The sequence below is a fragment of the Euprymna scolopes genome, chromosome 3 (genome assembly GCF_053919585.1).
Source record: "Euprymna scolopes isolate OS-2025 chromosome 3, ASM5391958v1, whole genome shotgun sequence".
In the NCBI taxonomy this organism is placed as follows: domain Eukaryota; kingdom Metazoa; phylum Mollusca; class Cephalopoda; order Sepiida; family Sepiolidae; genus Euprymna; species Euprymna scolopes.
Window position 1 is genome coordinate 188,322,613 of NC_136484.1, and position 21,069 is coordinate 188,343,681.

General features: G+C 32.5%; 1 pseudogene; it reads left to right on the forward strand.

Moving 5' to 3' along the window:
- The first annotated feature begins 20,592 nt into the window (after nt 1-20,592).
- Nucleotides 20,593-20,807, forward strand: LOC145264785 (U2 spliceosomal RNA; annotated as a pseudogene).
- The last annotated feature ends 262 nt before the right edge of the window (nt 20,808-21,069 follow it).

Below are 21,069 nucleotides of genomic sequence, written 5' to 3' on the forward strand. Positions count from 1 at the left end.
AAAACACAAATTTAATCGCTTTTTCATTCTTTGTTTTAAAAATTTCCTCGAGACAGCTTTGAGAAGCCAGGATCGAAACCGGCAAGCTGGCTCCCATTTCCCTTTCTTTCCTTTCCTGTTCCCCCTTTTAGGAGGGAAGATTAAAGGAATATATATATATATTCATTTATTTATTTATTTATTTACATATATACAAAATTACTTTTAATCATGACTCATAAAACTCATATAATATTTAAATTTTGTATCCCTACAAACATTATAGAATATATATATATATATATATATATATATATATATATATATATATATATATATATATATATATATATATATATATATATAATAAAACTCAAATGCCATTGTAACGATGTATGTAACCCACTTTCCGATTTACTACATCCGGTTGCGCATGCGCGCATGACCTGAGTAATGGAATATTAACGTTATTATTTCGAAATTATTATTTAACATGGGAAGAGTGGAGTTTAAAACAGAAATGAACGATGTAAAAAAATGGTAAACAGTATTAACAATTGTTTATTTGTATAATTTAAACACGAAAAAAAAAGAACAATTGGGACACTAAACTATTAACGCTATTATTTCGAAATTATTATTTAACATTGGAAGAGTGGGGTTTAAAATAAACAAAAAAACAAAAGAACAATTGGGACGCTGAAATATTAACGCTATTATTTCGAAATCATTATTTAACATGAGAAGAATGGGGTTTAAAATAACTTAAACGTATTACAGAAATAAAAGCCAGATATATCAAAAATTGAATTTAACTATAAGTATTATGGTATCTGTTCAGTGCACATTTAGCTATAAGTATGACCAACCACTTATAATTCTGTAACTGTAGTTTTTCCAAAATAATCAATTATAATAAACACAGCCACTCATAGAAATCTATATTATTTTTTCATTTATAATACTTTTATATAAATGTTTCTTTTATGTAAAAAAAAAAACTATTTTCTTCACGTCACAAGTGTCCCGTTCATACATGAATTCCATAGCTAATATAATATACTGACCCAACGGGTCAGGGGTAGTCTAGTATATATATATCTATATATATATATATATATATATATATATATATATATATATATATATACGTGTCTGTGTTAATTATATATATGAAATTTGTTCCATACAGAATTTACTGCAAAGTTAGTGATTAATTACTATTATGTTTAAATTCTATTTATATAAACGATTAATGTTATGTGTTATTACTTTTAATCGTAAACATAGCATGGAATATCGACCAGATTTGATCATTTACAGCTGAATTTCTGTTATATATTCGCAATAATATGCACTGAGTGAGTGCATCTGACCGTTACGCTTCGAGTTTTCCTAAATGCAGAAAAATAGTTTTAGAATGTTTATAAAATATAAAAATAGTATTTAACAGTTTCAGATGCCAATTTTATTCAGTTTTTATATTTTTTGTCTTCTCATGTTTTTTTTCCAATGCGTGAGTAATTCAGAACTTTTTTTATATTTTTCTATGCAAGAAAGTTTTAGAATTGTAGAAAATAAGTACATTTTTGACAATACTTTTTTCTTTCAGACAATAAAAGGTCTTTAATCTTGTGTTCGCTACAAAACAACTGTTTTGAAGATGTACATCGTGGTTTTTGAGAATTTTTATATTTTGATCAATAAATATATTTGCTAGATAAGGAATTTCTAGAATAAAAAAAAAAACATTAGCAGCAGCTGAAGAGAAAAATGTAGCGAGTTTATGGGAATAGTCTGGGACCTTGACAAGGAAAGATAGAATTTATTGCTTTTGAATTCATTCTCGATAATGTCTAGATGAAGAATAATAAAGGCAACTATAAAAACAAAAGGATACCAACGTAATTGTCGACATTTTTGCAAGCTAATATATATATATATATATATATATATATATATATATATATATATATATATATATATATATACGCATGCGAATAAATGACATTGTAATGTGTTATTGTATTGAAAAATTTAGCCATTTTAATTGATCTCGTTATTTAATGACTTTTGCCACAAACAATTTGCAAGTCGAACGTTAACAAATTTTACTCTCTGATAAGTATTATATATCTCATGTGTTATTGACTTTATTTTATCCGAGGTTACATAAAAGAACGTGTAGATCGATGCCAAATACGCACACATATAGTTGTTTACGTGTATTTAAATATATATCCTTTCCTATATTTATTTTTGTTATACATATTTTTCCAAATAATATTTCTAGCATTATATGAGAAGAACGCTGTAATTGTGGGTTAGTTCCTTCCCTATACACTCGAAAAGTGCTAAGCATCTTTTTATGAAATTCATAACGAAGGTACTTTATGTGTCTGGCCGTGTTATTAAACAGACTTCTGTCGGATAATCCACTAAAAAGGGGAACAGGCGGTTTTAACCAAAGCAAACACTTTACACAGTTTAAAATCACAGGTTTTATTAAACCACAAGCATAAAACCGGACATATAACTTCAGCTATTTGATATGAAAAGTGCGCGTTCGAAATGAATGGTTCTGTTTAAAACAAAGTTACCCTTTACTTTTTAATTTAAATACATGTTTTTATAAACACACAAACAATAACTGCAATTGAAAATGTATATTAAAACGAAAGATGTAAGATTCAACAAATAAAATCAGGAGTAGGTTCATTAATATGGTAGGGGCGTGTTCAAATTAATATTTCCGTTAAAAGTATACTTAGATTATGAAATGGTTGCTTACATTTTAAAGTATTTCAAGGCATTATGCATACAAAATAATTTTATATAATCAATAATGGGTATAATAATATTCTGAACTGTCATTGCGGCGGAGGCATGTGAAGCTTCCACGCGCTGCACGTATATGGTTCCCCAATAAAATCAATATGTAGTTGTAGTTTGTCGTTTGTTCTATTTCGGCGGTTATTGACACAGCTAATCAGGAGATCCATTACACCCAGGGCCAGTCCACTAGACGCTTGAGGTTTGGATTAGGGTAGCCTGGTGTTGCTGGATGGTCAGGTGTCTTTTCCAGCCAGATGTCCAGTTGTTTTTTGAAAGTGTCGGGGAAGACTCTACTATTGTTTCATATTGTGGTTGGAATACAGTTGAACATTCTGTTACTACTGTAGGTGAAGCTGTGGTGGATGAGGGGCTTGATTCTCTGTGAAGACCCATATCTGTTTTTTTCCTCGTCGCTCGTAGCTCTTGTGTTTGAGACACTTTCTTTTAAGATTTTACACATGCAGGTAATAATATATTGTTCTCTTCGGCGATGTAGTGAATACAGCTGCAGGTCCTTCAGCCTCTCCCAGTAATTCATTTGGGCTACTCCATATATGTTGCTCGTGCATGTTCTCTGGGGTGTTTCAAATTTGCTGATATCTGTTACTTTTTGTCGGGAAGAGCTGACAGCAGTATTCCAGCCTTGTGAGTACAAGGGATTTCCATAGTGTAAGCATGCCGTTTATGTTCCTGTTAATTGTCTTGCGACCGCTGTAGTGTGGTCAGTATGTAGTGTGAAGGTGGCATCTTTGCTCATAAAACCCCCAGATCCGTCACTGCTTCCGTTGATGTTATTTCTTGTTGGACACACTAGTATCCAAATTTTTCCTTAGAAGGTCTTTATTACCATATTGTAGTAGTTTAAATATGTCTCTATTTAGAATCATATATGTGTTGCTAACTACTATATATTAGGACGCCACTATAATGAATGTAAACATTGGAATTTTTAGTTTTAAAAGTTTGTAACTTTGAAGTTAAAATTTTGCAATAGCCTAATGATAGCAGAATAAGGTGATTTAGATAGTTCGCTAACGTTGATTTTCTTCCGTTCTTTTTTGTTTATGAATATAGCACTATGGTAGTAATATCTGGTATTAAATTCTAGGGAAACTATTCCTCCTAATATTTCTTGTAAGTCCGGTTTTCCCTGCAATATTGATTTAAAAGCAAATATTAGCACCATAGAATAACATAGAAAAACCACGAAAAATCTGCTGAATAACACAGCATGAGAATACGACTTCTTGGAGTTCAGGTAAATATGCAATAAGGGACTTATGCGAGGTTCGTATATATAATCTAGTAGATACGGACATAATCAAATGACTATCTGAAGAAACCCCTTCCATAGTTAAAACCCATAACGACATACTGTTTAAAAACATCCAATTTTAATAAGTTCTCCGATAAGCAAACACATATCAGACTAACCATGGAATAGATGGTATACACCTACCTTCAGTTTATCATACAAACTATGTATTCCCTGTATTTCATAGATTAGTGCAGTACTGCCAGTTCCGTTCTCCACCAGGCTAACTATATTACCATTTACCTCCCACGCATGATTATTTCGCTTCCAATGTTGCTATCGCTGGACGGAGCATCTATAATATGGTACCTGGCATATTCTCTCTTCAAGTGGCAAGCTTTAGGCTTTCAAATACCATGTTTAAAGAATTTTACTAATCATACACTTACAATTAATTTATCACATTTATTAAATAAACGATTAAATACATATGTATAAGTATATATTGTTATATTATCGTTTTCTTATTTTCTTGATATTCTCTCTCCATCTCTCTTTCCACACTAAGTTTTAACGGTCCTGGATATGAACTTAAACTATATCCGATGGTAAGGTCCTACCTTGCGGGCTTTGGGGAGTGTGGAGGAAGCCTTTAATTACCATTGCTCCCAGGCCCACTCTGACCCGGAGTGGTAGTACCTGTTAGGGTCCCAACTATGGGTTAAAGTAGAAACTGACTTGAAGAAAGAAGTATTCTATTAATTTTTTTCTTCCAACTAATTGGATTCGGCATTACATAACCTTAAAAAGGGTTGATATGTCGTAAAACAAAAACAACCAACCAACTAACATCTAAGAGTAAAAATATGTATTATTAATGAAGTTTTAATAATTATTTGAAAAATATTAACACGACTACAGATACGTACCTCATATACATGTTTGATTTATTAATATTAGTAAAGACCTAGGTTGCAGTTGGACAGTTCTAAAAGATAATTCTTGATAATTTCATCTTATAAATAGATTTAAACTATGTATATACATATGTGTGTATATGTGTTTAGAAGAGAAGAAAAACTCGTTGTTTTCATGCATTTAGGAAAGTACGTTAATTTTTCCCTTGTCCAGTCAAAAATATAATGCTTTCATAATGCTTATTGCGATAGAGAAAGCCATATTTAAAACAATTTGTTTGAAATGGATTACACATTACATTTCGCAAAATTATAGCCTATATTCTTTGAGAAGCAGGCGTTTAGGAGAAACAACCATTAGATAAACCGTCATTATTAAAAATTTATAAAACTTTTAACATTTCGATTATTTTCGTATTATATGCAAAATAAAACATATAAAATGTAATTTTCAAAGATCTACGTCGAACGAGAACGTAACTGAATTATATTGTAGATCCAATAATGATGACATTTATATGTAGATTCATTTAAACATGTTTATCTAATGGAAAAGTTAGTGGACAGATAAATGTACATCTACGAATTTAACTTCTAAAATGTCTGAAAATCTTTCAATCGATATAAACAGATTTTAATTGTTTTACATTTACAGTTTTGACAAATATAATTCTTTATAGTTCGTATATTGTGTTGTTACGACGGACTTACTACTCATAAAAATCTAAATACTACTAGAGTATAAAAATAAATGCGTATAAACTAGTTTGTCACACAACAGTTAATTATGGGTTGAATTTTATTATTTAGGCGCAACGCAATTGGACTTATCTTACATAATTGTTTCCAAGATAACTCCGAACATTTCCTCCATATTTAACAAAGTGCTCTTGACATATCAAAAGCCTTCGATAAGGTATGTCATAGGACCTACTTCACAAGATTTTCAGCTACGGTATGACAGGAAATGTTTTCTCAATCATTAAATCATTTCTCTCTGATAGGCTCATAAGAGTGGAGGTTGATGGGCAGAAATCAGAGGCACTCAGTATTCGTTGACGTATATGCTGATGACACGACCATCTTTGGCAACACATCAAAGGCCGTAAATGAAAAAGTTCTCTCTTTCGCTCTCCTTTGATCTCGAGCGAGTGGTACAGTGGGGGAAGAGGTGGCTGGTTACTTTTAATGCATCTAAAACCAAGCTTCTATCTTTACATCATCAACGCTTTGATCCCCATCTGACATCAATTGAAATAGACGGCTCTCGACTAGAGGAAGCTCCATGTTTTGATAAGCTTCTGGGATTGACCTTTACTCCTGACCTGAAATTGGACACCTACATCAAGTCTATTGCCAAGGTTACTGGGAAAATAGTAGGATCCTTCTACCGCTCCAGAAGATATCACACTGCTGATGCAATTCACTATCTATATAAAAGCCAAGTACGTCCAAGGATAGAGTACTGTTGCCATATCTGGGCGGGAACTGCTAAAAACAGCCTATCGTGCCTTGACAGAATACAAAATAGGCTTTTTGTCTTAGTGGGATATGCCCTTTTCTCTTCTTTGCAACCTCTCTCCTACAGGAGAAACTTTGCGAGTCTTTCTTTGTTTTATCCTTACTTCCATGTCAAGTGCTCGTCTGAGATTCAATCTCTGACCCCCCCCTCGCCAAACATTCACGAATCACACCCGTCTCGGTGAAACCACTGTCAAACCTTTTCCCCAGTATTTATCTGTGCCCCCCCCCAAAAAAAAACCTAGATTCCATGAGCAGAGCTTCTGTCTCGGAAGTGCACGCCTGTGGAAATCTCTTTTGTTTGCCTGTTTCCCACCTGACTATGACTTGGATATCTTAAAGTCCAACATACACAAATGCCGGTGAATCGCCCCCTTGAGTAAGACACTTTATCAAATCACAACACTAACATACTGCACACGCAATAACCCTTATCTCCGAGTGGCTTCCAGGCTTTGATAAGTGGTGAACACCTTGTAAAACATAATTGTCTCTTATAAGAAAATGCTCCAATGAGCTCCGAATAAACGGATATGTTTTTATTGAATTTATTCATGAAAATAAACTTTTCATTCCCCATTAATTTTGTGAGGGCGTCCTTTAATTACACGATACCTTATTGTGAACATGAATTTATAGAAGTAAACATGCTCAAAGTCTATAATAAATCAGATATTATATATTAGATAATGTTGCCTTTTATCTGTACTCGGTCTTAAATGGAAATTGCTTAGCGTTTTACTTCTTAACATTGCTACTGCGCTAGAAGTAGGAGTTCTTACATATTTCCTCTGTAGCTTTCCTGTATTTGCATTGTTTGAGTCTAGTGAAAAGAAGAAATGCTAGGTAATTTTCAAAAAATGCCAAAAGCGCATACAACACCTGAAATTCTCAAATGGTTTACTATTGTAGAACTAGCCAGACTCAGCATTGCTAATTTAGGTGAGCTGAGGGGAACCGGTGTGTCAACGTATTTATGCCATATATTTACAATATGTATACTAAACTAACACATAACTAACAAGTAACATTAAGAAAATTAATTTAGGTTATTATATATTCCAAATAATATTACTTACGACATTACTAAATATGCGGTTTCTGAACTCAGTATTTTATTACAAGTAAATATATATGTTCTCCACCGAATCTTGTTGAAATGAATTTTATCAGCAAAAGTATTCGGCAAGTGTTTGTATTCTCCAAAAGAGAATAAGGTATGATGATTCCACACGAAATTCTAATTCAATTATCATATCGAGATGAACTTAAGACGTATAATGAAATGTAAAAACAGATAACACTTGCATAGCCCAATAAAGCATCATTGCATTCATAGTACTTTCTAACTGATGAAATGCATGTTTAATGGGTATGATAAATTTGTATTTCATTTTTTTTTGAAATAAACTTTTTTGTTCCCTGTTTAATTTTGGAGAAAAAGGTTTCCCTTAACATTTTTTCGGCATTCAATGTTTTAAAACTGTACATTTCAAGTGATATATATATATATATATATATATATATATATATATATATATATATATATATATATATACATGCATGTATGTGTGTGTCTGTCTGTGGGTTACAACATTTATACACCCACAAACAGATACTAATTTTGTTATTCTCTCCGAGATTATTTCTAGTATTCATATTATATTTTTTTTGTTGTCGTTCGCTTGGAGTGAATATCCAAAATGTATGATGAAATATTATTACCACGCAGCTGCGCAAAGTGCAGCAAAACATTAACAGAGGAAAATTTAAAAGAAAAAAAAATAGACAGCCTGAATTTCTAATTCAACGGCAGTTTCATAAACAACAACTTTTCCTGGAGTTTTTCAAAAAGCAGAAAGAAATGCGAGCAAAAACATCTATCGGAACAAGAAGATAAACATAAATTTCGGGAACAAATATTAGATGATAGATTTTTACTTCAACAAAATGGGACATTTCTTTAAAATGTTGAAGTAAACGGAACACAGTAATAACTGCGGAGCTTTTTTTCCCAAGCACCATATTAAATTCGATTAAAACCTTCACTAACATACCGGAGCAGGATAACACGTTTATTGTCTATACGGAGCCTATTTTACTATTAATTGCCAAGAATGGAAGAACGCAAAAGGTATTCTTATTTGAATCAAACTAGGGACCACAGAACTCAGGAAGTTTTTTGAAAATTTTTTAACCAGGAAGATGAGAAAATGAGAACTTGTCGAAGCGGTTAACCTCTTATCTGAACTTTTCAACTCGAATATGACTCTTTTTTCACAAGAGATGAAAGTGTTTCAATATGGCGAAACCCGACGACGAAGACTATTTCAACTTTGTGTCCATTGTTGACAAGCTCTGCCACGACTTTCATCTGACCGAGCTATCAGAGGATGATTTCAAGTGTGTGATTTTTGCAGAGCATTGACTCGACGAAAAACACTGAAATAAGGCGACAAAAGAGAAAATGGGTTCACACTCCCAAAGCTAGCGGAAGACTACTAACGAGTATAAGCGTAAAAAAGACGCAAGAAACATCAAGGTGTCAAATATATAATACGTTCCAAAGACTAGTTACAGCCTAAAGGAGTATTTCTTCAAAAAGAAACAAAGAAAACATTATGACAACCCTGGCATAATAAAAGAGAGGTTATCCAATCAAGGAACCAAAATCACCCACAGGTGCCTGCAATCGTTCGGCGAACAACATTGGTCTATAAATTGTTTAACAGAATGAAATATGTAATGAGTGCGGCAGAAAAAGACACAAGTCGACACATTGCAGTAAGAATAGAAGTAATACGAGTTTCCAACAAGCGAGATCCAAAATTTAATCGGAAGGAAAACGGTGGAAATATGTAACTGGTAACATTCTCAACAATGCAGTAGATTCACATGTGGATTTCTGTCCACACCTGCACACCATCAACATACCAACATGGAACAGGTAAAAAGAAAAAAAAACCGTAAGCAGAGCTAACAAATCCTCGCGCGCAGTGACAGGTGATAAGATAAAATTTGAGGGAGAGCTGATTTTTCTTGTTATATTGAATGACATCTCCAAAAGAGTAAGAGTCCTTATGCTCAATACATCCGAACACCTCTTTGCAACAAATTGGATGGAGCAATTTAAGCTCTGGAACCAACCAATAAACAATTTCTGCCATAAGGTAGAAAACTCTACTGGGTCTCAGTAATTTAAGGACGAGATTTAAATTCGGAAGCTTTTTCATTAGGAGTAATGTGATGTACCAAGGGTATAGTCAGATTTGTGATGAATGGAAACGCTCTACCAGTTGTTGTTTTTTAAACGTCACCCGAATGGCAGTTGAGAAAACTGATAAGGAACGGGATGCACTAGAAAAGGCCGGAATACTAAAGAACATGTATGACTTGCGCGCCCCTATTGACTGAACTACTAAAATAGGATTTATTCTGGAAATGGACACCAGAATGTAAAGCGGCGTATAAAATATCCAGAATACTCTAACATCAGAACTGGTTCTTACGCACTATGATTGAAAGCTGAAAAAATAGTAGCAAGCGACGCAATATCATACAGTATTAAAGCTTGTGTACTACAAATAATACCCGAGGGTTCCAATAAACTTATCGCGTATAACTGAAGAATGATACTGCTAGCCGTGAGACCGTACTCACAAATCGAAAAAGAAGCTTTAAGTATCATATTCGCGGTGACGAAATTACATAGGTACTCACATAAGAGAACTTTCACATTACACAACGGGCATAAGCCGATACTGATGATTTTCGGATTAAAAACAGGATTACCGAGGTATACTGTCATTAGACTACTAAGATGCTGCATAATCTTCCTATATTCTGACTTTAAATTGGACTTCCTGCCATTAAAACAAATTACCCACGCCCATTGCCTATCAAGGTTAATACAAAAGAAAAGACAACCTTTTGAGGATTCCCTAATTGTTGCACTTCGTACCGATGCCAAAATAATAAAAAACGCAATCTACCACATTTAGAGAGCTTCCAATATCTCTACCTGAAATAAAAAGAGAAGCAGAAAATGACGACTTAATTTGCGATATGAAGAACAACAATGTCTGCTCGCTTTACGATGAGGTTCTACTATATAGTGAAAGAGGGGTAATTGTAAAAAAATGTCTAGAAAATAAATCTACGGGATTTAAACTATACTAAGTGGGCAGATGATGTTAAGGTGCAAAATACCCACATCCGAGATAACACTTTTTTATATGAACTGTTTACCCGTTTCGGTGAAAAAGACTACATTCTGAGCAATAATATAACTCAGTACACACCCGAAGAGTTCGAACACTTTTGCGATACGTTCCAGATAAAACATATCATCACGCATTAATATGATATGAGATCGAAGTGGTAAGTAGAACGATTAGTCGATAAACTTAAGGGAGCCCTGAAGAAAAAGCAGAGAATTGAGGGTTGGGTGGCAATCTTAAATGTTCCGACGATAGACTATTTCTAACGTCACTTCAGATAACGAGTTACTGCATTCGAGTAGTCTGTATCTGTGATTCAGCGCGATTGGGAATTCCCCATAGTTGGTCCTTCAAATTGAGCACAGTCCCACTCAACCAATGTACGTTTATGTGTTTTCTGTGAATATATATTGCATTTTACTGTTTCCAAGACTTTTCGATCTTCTCTCATCATTCAAACCACAATAATATTGGCACACACACACACACACACACACACACACATATATATATATATGTAAATATATATATATATACATATGTGAGCCACGTACTTCTATGTTCTGATACTAGTTAATTTAGTCTATGACTTAAGAAAGCAGACTCTTTCCATCACATTACTAAAGCAAAGTAATTTATAATATGAATATGACAATTATATATATATATATATATATATATATATATATATATATATATATATATATATATATATATCATCTTCACTTTTGATTAGAAAATTATTTGCGTTTTGTGATTACCATGATAAAAACAGAATTAAGTTTTTAATTCTCCAGATAATGTTATTTCTTTTTATTTTAAAGCCTCACCTGCTTTCGATATAATTAGGCCACGTTTTTGACTAGAGTCTCTGATTATTCAAAACAATATTGGCATTTTATATGGATGCATTTAAAATAATAAAAAAAACTGTCATTGCAATAAAAATGTATGCACGTAAATGAAAGGTAACATCAAAACGTTACATTTAAAATCTTCGCTGAACAGACATTGATTTCCACAGGTTTTGCCGTTATTATCTTCATCTAAAAGATGCCACAAGACTTTTCGAGAATAATCAATTTGATAACATAAGTGACCTTACAAACTAATTTTGGAAATGCAGTGTGCTCCAAGTCAGATTCATTTTTAGTTTCTCTGAGGACTGTACAAGCTTTACATGTCAGTTTATGTTGATACAACTGTATTGTACGCATCCACAGATTACAAATGATGTTTTTTGAAATATTGTAAAATATTTCCATGCGAAACTTCGGTCTTACCCTTCGTTTTTCTTCATGAAGCAAAATCTGTAAACGACTATATGCAAATTGTTACATACCTGTTTCAATGCACATATTAATTCAACCATGTGTTTTGTAACCTTTGATAAAATTGTGCCAGCTTATATATTTTGTGGTAAGGACACAAAATCTGATCATTTATTAACAGAATTTAGATATACTACGACATCCACACACGCACACACACACACACACACACACGCACAAAAACACACACACACACGCACGCACCCCCCCATACACATACATATACGTGTACAGACACTTGAATATATATATATATATATATATATATATATATATATATATATATATATATATATATATATATATATATATATACGCATGTCTACCAAGCAGTGCCCATGGCCAGGGACCCTGAAATAGTGGAGTAAATGAGGTAACATACTTTTTAATTTGCTCTTCTATTAATCTCTTTTTATTTGCTTTTTCTCTCACTTCAATCTATCTATCTAACTATCTTACTATCTATCTATCTATCTATCTTTCTCTATATACATATATATATATGCATGTATATATAAACATGCATATATATACATGCATATATATACATTACATATATGCATGCATATATATATATATATATATATTAATTTTATTTATACAAACATTAATATACCTGCTCTGTTCACTCATTGAGCACTATTTTGGTAGACACGTGTTGTTTCATTGGATGTACTTCTAGGAAACTAAACTCTACTGGCTATATATATATATATATATATATATATATATATATATATATATATATATATATATATATACATATATATATATATATATATACATGCATACAGCGTGGCCGAAAAGTCCCAGTACACTATACATGTATTTTTAATAAAACACAGAATATTAAAATCAATCATATTTAACAGCATTAAAATATTAAAAATAGAGTGTCCTGGGACTTTTCGGCCACCCTGTATATATAGTATTCCTATCTATAAATGTACCTACACCCCAATCCTCTCTTCTTCCATATTTATTTCCCGCTTTCCCTACGTCTCTTTTCTCGCGTTTAACACTTCTATCGTGTTTTTCTTTTTTTCTCTGACATCTGGTTTTATATGCAAGAAGGAAAACTATGTGTGAATGCTTTTTGACCTAATTACAGTTTTTCCAACAACTATCCGTAGCAACGAAAAAAATTGTAATTTACTCTATTGCATTAATTCGTTTCTACTAACCTTAAGAGAATTACTATAGCAGTTTTTTTCTGTGAACATTAAAGAGCAGGGGAATATAAATTCAATTTGTGAATTTACGTGTAGACAATTTTGTGGTTTCGGAATTTGATCCGATGCTATTCACGCACGACCTTTATTTATACCACGTAAATGAATATGAAAATTCATTATTAGCATATTTATGAACTAAACAAAATAAACACATTTCAGCAAGCAAGAAAACGTATCATGTATATTCAAATTTATTGCAAAATTGAAATATGTAACTCTTAGTGGCTATGTAGATTTTTCAAGTAGACAGAAATACTAGAGTCTAAAATATTATTGAATTATATTAAAGTCATACACATTGACACCATGGACGCTAAATTTCTTTATTCATATAATTTGTATCACTTGTTTACGTATTTATTTATTTTTATATTGTACACCTTAATGACATGTGTCAAAATACACGTTAAAATATAGTAAGGGGGACCAGGATCACATGAGGATCAATGTATTTTCCACATTTTCAATACCTTTATACATTTATTGTAACTGAATCAATGAAATGTTCGATTACTCAATCAATAGTTAGGTTACCTGCACTAGTCAGGGGTCAACCAGAATACTCCGGGAGAAAGACTCACATACCTTTCTGAAGATAACTTAGTTTACAATACATTGCAAAAGGTTTTGCATGGTAGACAACACACGGTTGATCTTATGATATCTTTCTCATACAATTGCTTGAATAAATGTTCAAAATGCAAATGTTGAGTATAATGGTTGAAATGTGCTACGGTTGATTTTATACAACAGCGCCTATACTAAATTGTCTAAAATGCACTTGTGTAATTTTTACAGGGGACCCGCGATGGGTTTCTAAACTTAAGTACACAATCAGTCTGATTTTTCTTTATTCGTAGTTTTCCGTTATAATTTTCGATACGTATTAGCAACATTCCGATATAAAAAAAGCTAAGAACATTGCCATATTATGAACGATATTTGTGTAATTTTTTAAATATGTCCCGCAATTTTCCACTCCATGAAGAACTACTGCCTTCACACGCATACAAACACATTATCCTTTATATATATATATATATATATATATATATATATATATATATATATATATGTATGTATGTATATATATGTATATATATACTTTCAAAAATCAAAATACACGATGACACCTAACATAATTTAAATATCGAAAAAGTAAATGTAAAGAAATTTCCAATGATTTGTCGTTGACAAAGCTGAAAAGAATATATCAGCTTCTTTGTTGTCTTTTCCGTTGTGTCTAACATTACGTTTCCACACATACAAATAATAATTATTTTCTATTTCATAGAAATACATTCTAACAGTATATTGAATAATATACATTTGTCTGCGGGGAGTTTTTTAGTGGTCTTCCGCTATACAAAAAAAACAAAGAAAACATTGTCAGACTTAATTCATAAACAATGAATAAGAACTAAATACATTTTCTGCTGGAATGACAATTATATATAATATGAATTTTGTTACTCAGACACAACTTATACGCTGAATGGTGGGTAAGATTTTAGAGGAGAAGATTGGAATTTGGGACTTGTAAAATGTTTTTGACTTGTGATGGGGGATATGAGACGAATGGATTCGCCACTCATTTTTATAACGAACGGCTGGTCTAAACAACCAATCAAAACGTCGCAAAATTATTATAAAACTCCTCGAATTTTGGATTCAATCAGTTCGCCATTTGCTACGTCACGGACCGCATGTAATTCTTCGCCGCCATCTTGGTTACTGATCTGAACTACGCCGCCATCTTTGTTCAACATAATATCTCAGAACTTAAGAAGTTAACTACGCGACGGACCGCATTTGATTCTTGGTCCCACACTTGGTTACTGATCTGAACTACGCCGCCATCTTTGTTCAACATAATGTCTCCAAACTTTACAGGTTATGCGCCCAGCCACCGTCTTTTGTTTGACGGATCAGAATCTAAATTCGAATGGTGGCAGGTAAAATTTCTGGGATATCTAAGGATTCGAAAACTACACAAAGTCATACAATCTACAACAGATAATCCAAACGACACCGAATTTCTCGAAAAGAACGCGACTGTTTTTGCAGAACTGATTAAATGTTTAGACGATAGAAGTCTGTCGCTTATTATAAGAGACACATTGGACGATGGGAGGAAAGCATTGAACATATTAAGAGAACATTATTTATCAAAAGGGAAATCGAAAATAATGTCCCTATATACAGAATTAACCTCTTTGAAACGTAACGAGGATGAAACGATTACCGACTACGTCATAAGGGCAGACATAACCGCCAATGCCTTAAAACTCTCAGGTGAAATAATAAGCGGTAGCTTGTTGATATCAATGACCCTCCAGAGATTTCCAGCCGATTTTAAACCATTTACAACTGTTATAACTCAGAAAGCCAAACCCATAAATTTCAGCGAATTTAAAGTGGCATTGCGCAGTTAGGAAAAGACTAATCGTATGCTCGTGGACAATAATAACTCCAGCAATATTATGAAGTTCAAAAATGCTTCTCGAAAGTAGACACCACCAAATTACGCAACTCACCGCAACGTATTCTCCAAAAGTAATTTTCACAAGAAAAATAATACAATTATCTGCTATAATCGTGGACGCCCAACCCACAAAAGTTTCCAATGTCGATATAAACGCTCTCAAATTGACTCCGTAAAAACGTTGAGCATTTTAAGGAAGAACATACATTTCTAGCCACATGTAACTTTTACAATACCACAAACGGCAAAAACCTCCTTGTAGACTGTGGTGCTACAGCGCACGTTATCACCAAGGAATCAGATTTTATTAATTTTGATTCAAACTTCAATCCTCAAAGTCATTTTGTCGAACTTGCCGACGGTAGTCAAATAAATGATATATTCTTGAAAAGAGGTGATGCTAAAATATACCTAAACAATAATAAAGGCGAAATCTGTAACTGTATTCTAAAGAATGCTCTGTTCATACCTACATTTAAGCAAGACATATTTTCCGTGCAGGCTGCAATTAAACAAGGCGCGAATATATAATTTGGCCAAAATACATCAAAATTGACAATGCAACTGTATTTTACATTAAAGAAAATGGCCGACTATATTATTAAAAAGTATGGTTTCCTCAAAAACTGCCTGTCACGACTTGGAAACCTGGCATAAAATTCTAGGACACTGCAATACAACTGATATTATAAAAATTACCAAATGTAGTCGAAGGCATGAAAATAATACCTTCAGAGGATCTCCCAAATTGTGATGTGTGTGCACAGGGGAAAATGACAAAAGATATAAGCCAGACGCCAGACAAAAAAAGCTACGAAAATTCTCTCTTGTGCATTGTGACTTAGCAGGTCCGATCAGCCCGACGGGGAGAAACAATCTAAGGTACGTTTTGAACTTTATTGATGATTTTTCCGGTTTAATTAGGGTTTATTTTCTGAAAAAACAAATCCGCCACTAAGAAATATTTAGCTGATGTTGCCCTGTACGGTTCAGTAAAATGCGACTGAATTTATTAGTAAATACTTTGAACTTCTATTAATTAACCACCGTATTAAACACGAGAAATCGGCGCCGTACTCCCCCTTCCAAAATGGCACCGCTGAAAGGGCATGGCGAACCCTTTTTGACATGACAAGATGCCTACTTACCGAATCGAAATTAGCGCATAGTTTATGGACATACGCTTTATGGCAGCAGCATATATCAGAAATAGATCGTTCAATAAGAGGCTAGGAAAACGCCGTATGAAGCGTTTTGCGGTGTAAAACCTAAAAGAAATAGAATGCATCTATTTGGTTCTGATTGTTTTGCATTTATAGAAAACACCAGTAAACTAAATACTAAAAGCGAAAAAGGTACTTTCGTAGGTTCCGATAAACATAGTCCGGTATATTTAATCTACTTTGCACCTCAAAATGCCATAAAAAGGGTTAGATGTGTAAAATTCAATGATACATTACATTTACAAAATGGCGATCCAGTGAATGAAAAACATGAAATATTGCTCACATTGTATTTAAAATGCATAATACACCGAGAAAGACAAAAATGAGGCGGAGAATTGCAAAGGTAGGGATATATATATATATATATATATATATATATATATATATATATATATATATATATATATGTATATATGTATATATATATACATATAATATATACATATATACGTTGATGTTATTCAATAATACATTACGTATTTTTTCACCGATTGCATATAAACAAAAACTCTATGTTGAAGTAAATGATTAGAGTTATTATAATTAAGCTAGGCACAATATTTGAATTATTTATATACCTAGATTTATATGTTTTTTCTTTAATACGCATTAGTTTGATTTAAAAAATGATTTCCAACTCATAAACATATCGTTCTTTCACTACACTTCCTAATACATTATAACCTATTGCAATTAAATATAAAGCTCTATCTTAACTAACCTGCTATCAGAATCTCTGCCCATATCTCTTTCTATCTCTTTCTCTCTCCCAGTCTCCAGTTTTTCTACTGTGTGTACGCACACACACACACACACACACACACACACACACACACACACACACACACACATATATATATATATATATATATATATATATATATATATATATATATATATATATATATATATATACTTTAAGGGAAACCCGATGTTTCCCGGAATTTAATGACGATCAACAAATATTTCATATTCCATATATTTTGAGTGGCATCCGAATCGGTAAAATCGCCTATTTTCTAACCCACTCGATATATTGACTGTTCTTATTAGACACCCATCGCGGTGCACCTCCTAAAACTGCACATGTCTTTCGCAATCACTTACTTAAAAATATATTGCAGTATGAATCTTATAAAATTATTTCATATATAATAGCTTGCATTAAAGATTCACATTCAAACATCATGCTTAAATTGTGCTCAAAACAGGTTCTTTACGACCAAATGTCTTTAATATACTATAATTTACTGTATATTTTATATGCACGGCATTGCTGCTGTGCGGAGATAATTGCGTGAATTAAAATATAAACGGAAACAGTAATGTATCATCATGCAATTGTTATTGTACAGAAACATTCATTTCGAACGTGCCTTACTTATACTAAAAAGCCAACTGTGTAGTAATAAAGTTCTCAAATGCACTTGTGATCTTAGCGTGAAGTTTGGTTATGGTTGCCTTTTTGTTATGCATGGGATAGTTTCGCTTAAAGTTTTTCGATACTTATTACACACATTTCGATATAAAATCTGCAAAATATATTCGTGTAGATTTTCATACAAACCATTCTAGTCGTTTTCCTGCCCTTGGGAACGAACTTACAGACGCACATATACAAAGTTACTTAATTATCATTATTATTATTATTATTATTATTATTATTATTAGTAGTAGTAGTAGTAGTAGCAGTAGTAGTAGTAGTGTTACTATTATTTTTATCATCAATATTATTATTATTATTGTTATTATTATTATAATTTTTATTATTATTATTATTATTATTATTATTATGTGTGCATCCATTTATGCTGGCGACATTACACTCTATAGCAGCAAATTAAATGCCATAAACGACACAGCTCTATCTGACTTTTCTCTGATTATCTCTCCTCCGATCGGGACCATATGTACAAAAGGAAATAGGTGGTTGGTTACATTGAATGCATCTAAAATCAAGCTTATATCTTTATATTATCTAAGCTTTGATCTCCAACTGACCAAAGTTGAAATGAATGGCTCTCATCATGGGTAGGCTCCATGTTTTGACAAGCTTCTGGGCTTTATCTCTACCCCTGATTTCAAATAGAACACGTAAATCAAATTATTTGCCAAAGTTGCTGGATAAATGATGGGATCTTTCTATCGATCCAGTAGATGTATCACTGCTAATGCAATCTCTACCTATATCAGAGCCAGGTAACTCCAGGGAGTAAATATTCTTGCCACATCTAAAGAGGAGTTGCAAGAAAGCTCTAATCCTGCCTTAGCAGAGTTCAGAATATATTCATAGCATAGTATTAAATGCCCTCTTCTATTCCCTACGGCCTCTTTCTCACAGAAGAGAAGTTGTGAATATATGTCTGTATTATGGTTATTTATAAGGTAAGTGCTTGTCTGAACTCCAATCTATGGTTAACCCTCGCACAACTTTCACTAGAAACGCTCGCCTAGCTGAAACCACTGTAAGTAATATCCAACTCTTTATCTATGCTTAAACCTAACCGTTGATTCATTGAACAGAACTTCTTTCTGTAAGCTTCACATCTGTGGAACTCTCTTCTGTGTTCCTGCTTTCAAGCTTAGTACAATATTGTCGTCTTCAAGTCCAACGTAAACAAATCCTTGGTGAGCCGTCCCGTTAAGTAATCTAATTTAACAAATTTCCACTACAAACGATAACTACGATATTGTCCCATTGACTACCGTACACACTTTACCCTTTATACTTGAGTGACATCTGAACCTTTATAAATGGCGGTTCCTATATATATATGTATATATACATATATATATATATATATATATATATATATATATATATATATATATATATATATATATATATATATATATATATATATACTTGTAGAAATATACGCAATACTCCAGTACGAAAATTATTGTTTATTGTCTATTGTTTTTGTTAGTTTTAAAACTATTTTGCATCGCTATACTGGAGGAAATTTTCTCAATAGAAAAGGGACCATATAAAAACGATAAACAACCAGAGAATTCGCGCATAAGCCTGAGGAATCCTAGAGCGGATGAAACTAGGAATCCTAGAGCGGATGTAGCTTAATCGCCATATATATTTTATAAATTACTATATATATATATATATATATATATATATATATATATATATATATATATATATATATATATATATATATATATATATATATATATATATACTATTAATCCGAAAGGAAACCTATTAAGGTAGGAAAAACTCATAAAACAAGCAAAAAAATAATAATTTAAAAAATTTATATTCGCCAAGATGTTTGATCCAACGTTCTCACTTTTGCCGTTAAAGTTTGATTACTCTCGATCCTGCTTGGCGTTTACAATTCTAACCATTTTATTGTTGTAGTTTATAATACATGGTATTAAAAAAATATGTATACATTACTTTTCATTTAACTTCAAGTATAATATAATATTAAACAAAATTGCCATGTTTTATTTCTAATGTTATTCTTCCTAACCCCTTTCTATAGTTAGTTATAGGATGTTTGCATTATATACAAAATTTATTATTTTCTTTCATTTTATCTTTTTTTTGTATATGGTCTACATCATAATATTTCTTGGCCTTTTGGTCAAGATCAAAGTGTAGTATCTGTTCTTCAGATGCTGCACTTCATTTTCTTGTTCTCTTTCGGTGGAGGAGAAATCCTTCACGACTGAGACAATTTTTATTTTTGTACCTTTTCTCCACGTTAAAAAACGACCCTGGTGTCTAACTCTGTCCCGTGGGGAGGCATAGTAAATAGGTACATCATATTATTTCTTATAGTTGGATTTATTTGTGTATATGTTTGTATAATTGTGTGGACATTTCTATTTTTTTTTTTTTTCATTTTTCTAAAACATTTTCTTCTAGGGGATGGGACATCCAACCAGATGTCTGACATTTACCCCTATTTTAGTGAGTCCAACCAAGAGATCTTTTCAGGATTCTATCCGTCTCTTTCAGTGCAATCGTTTGTATTTCACTTGCACTTGGTTAACCGGGTATGCTTGCTATGTACTTTTTAAAGTTCTTTTTCATAAGCC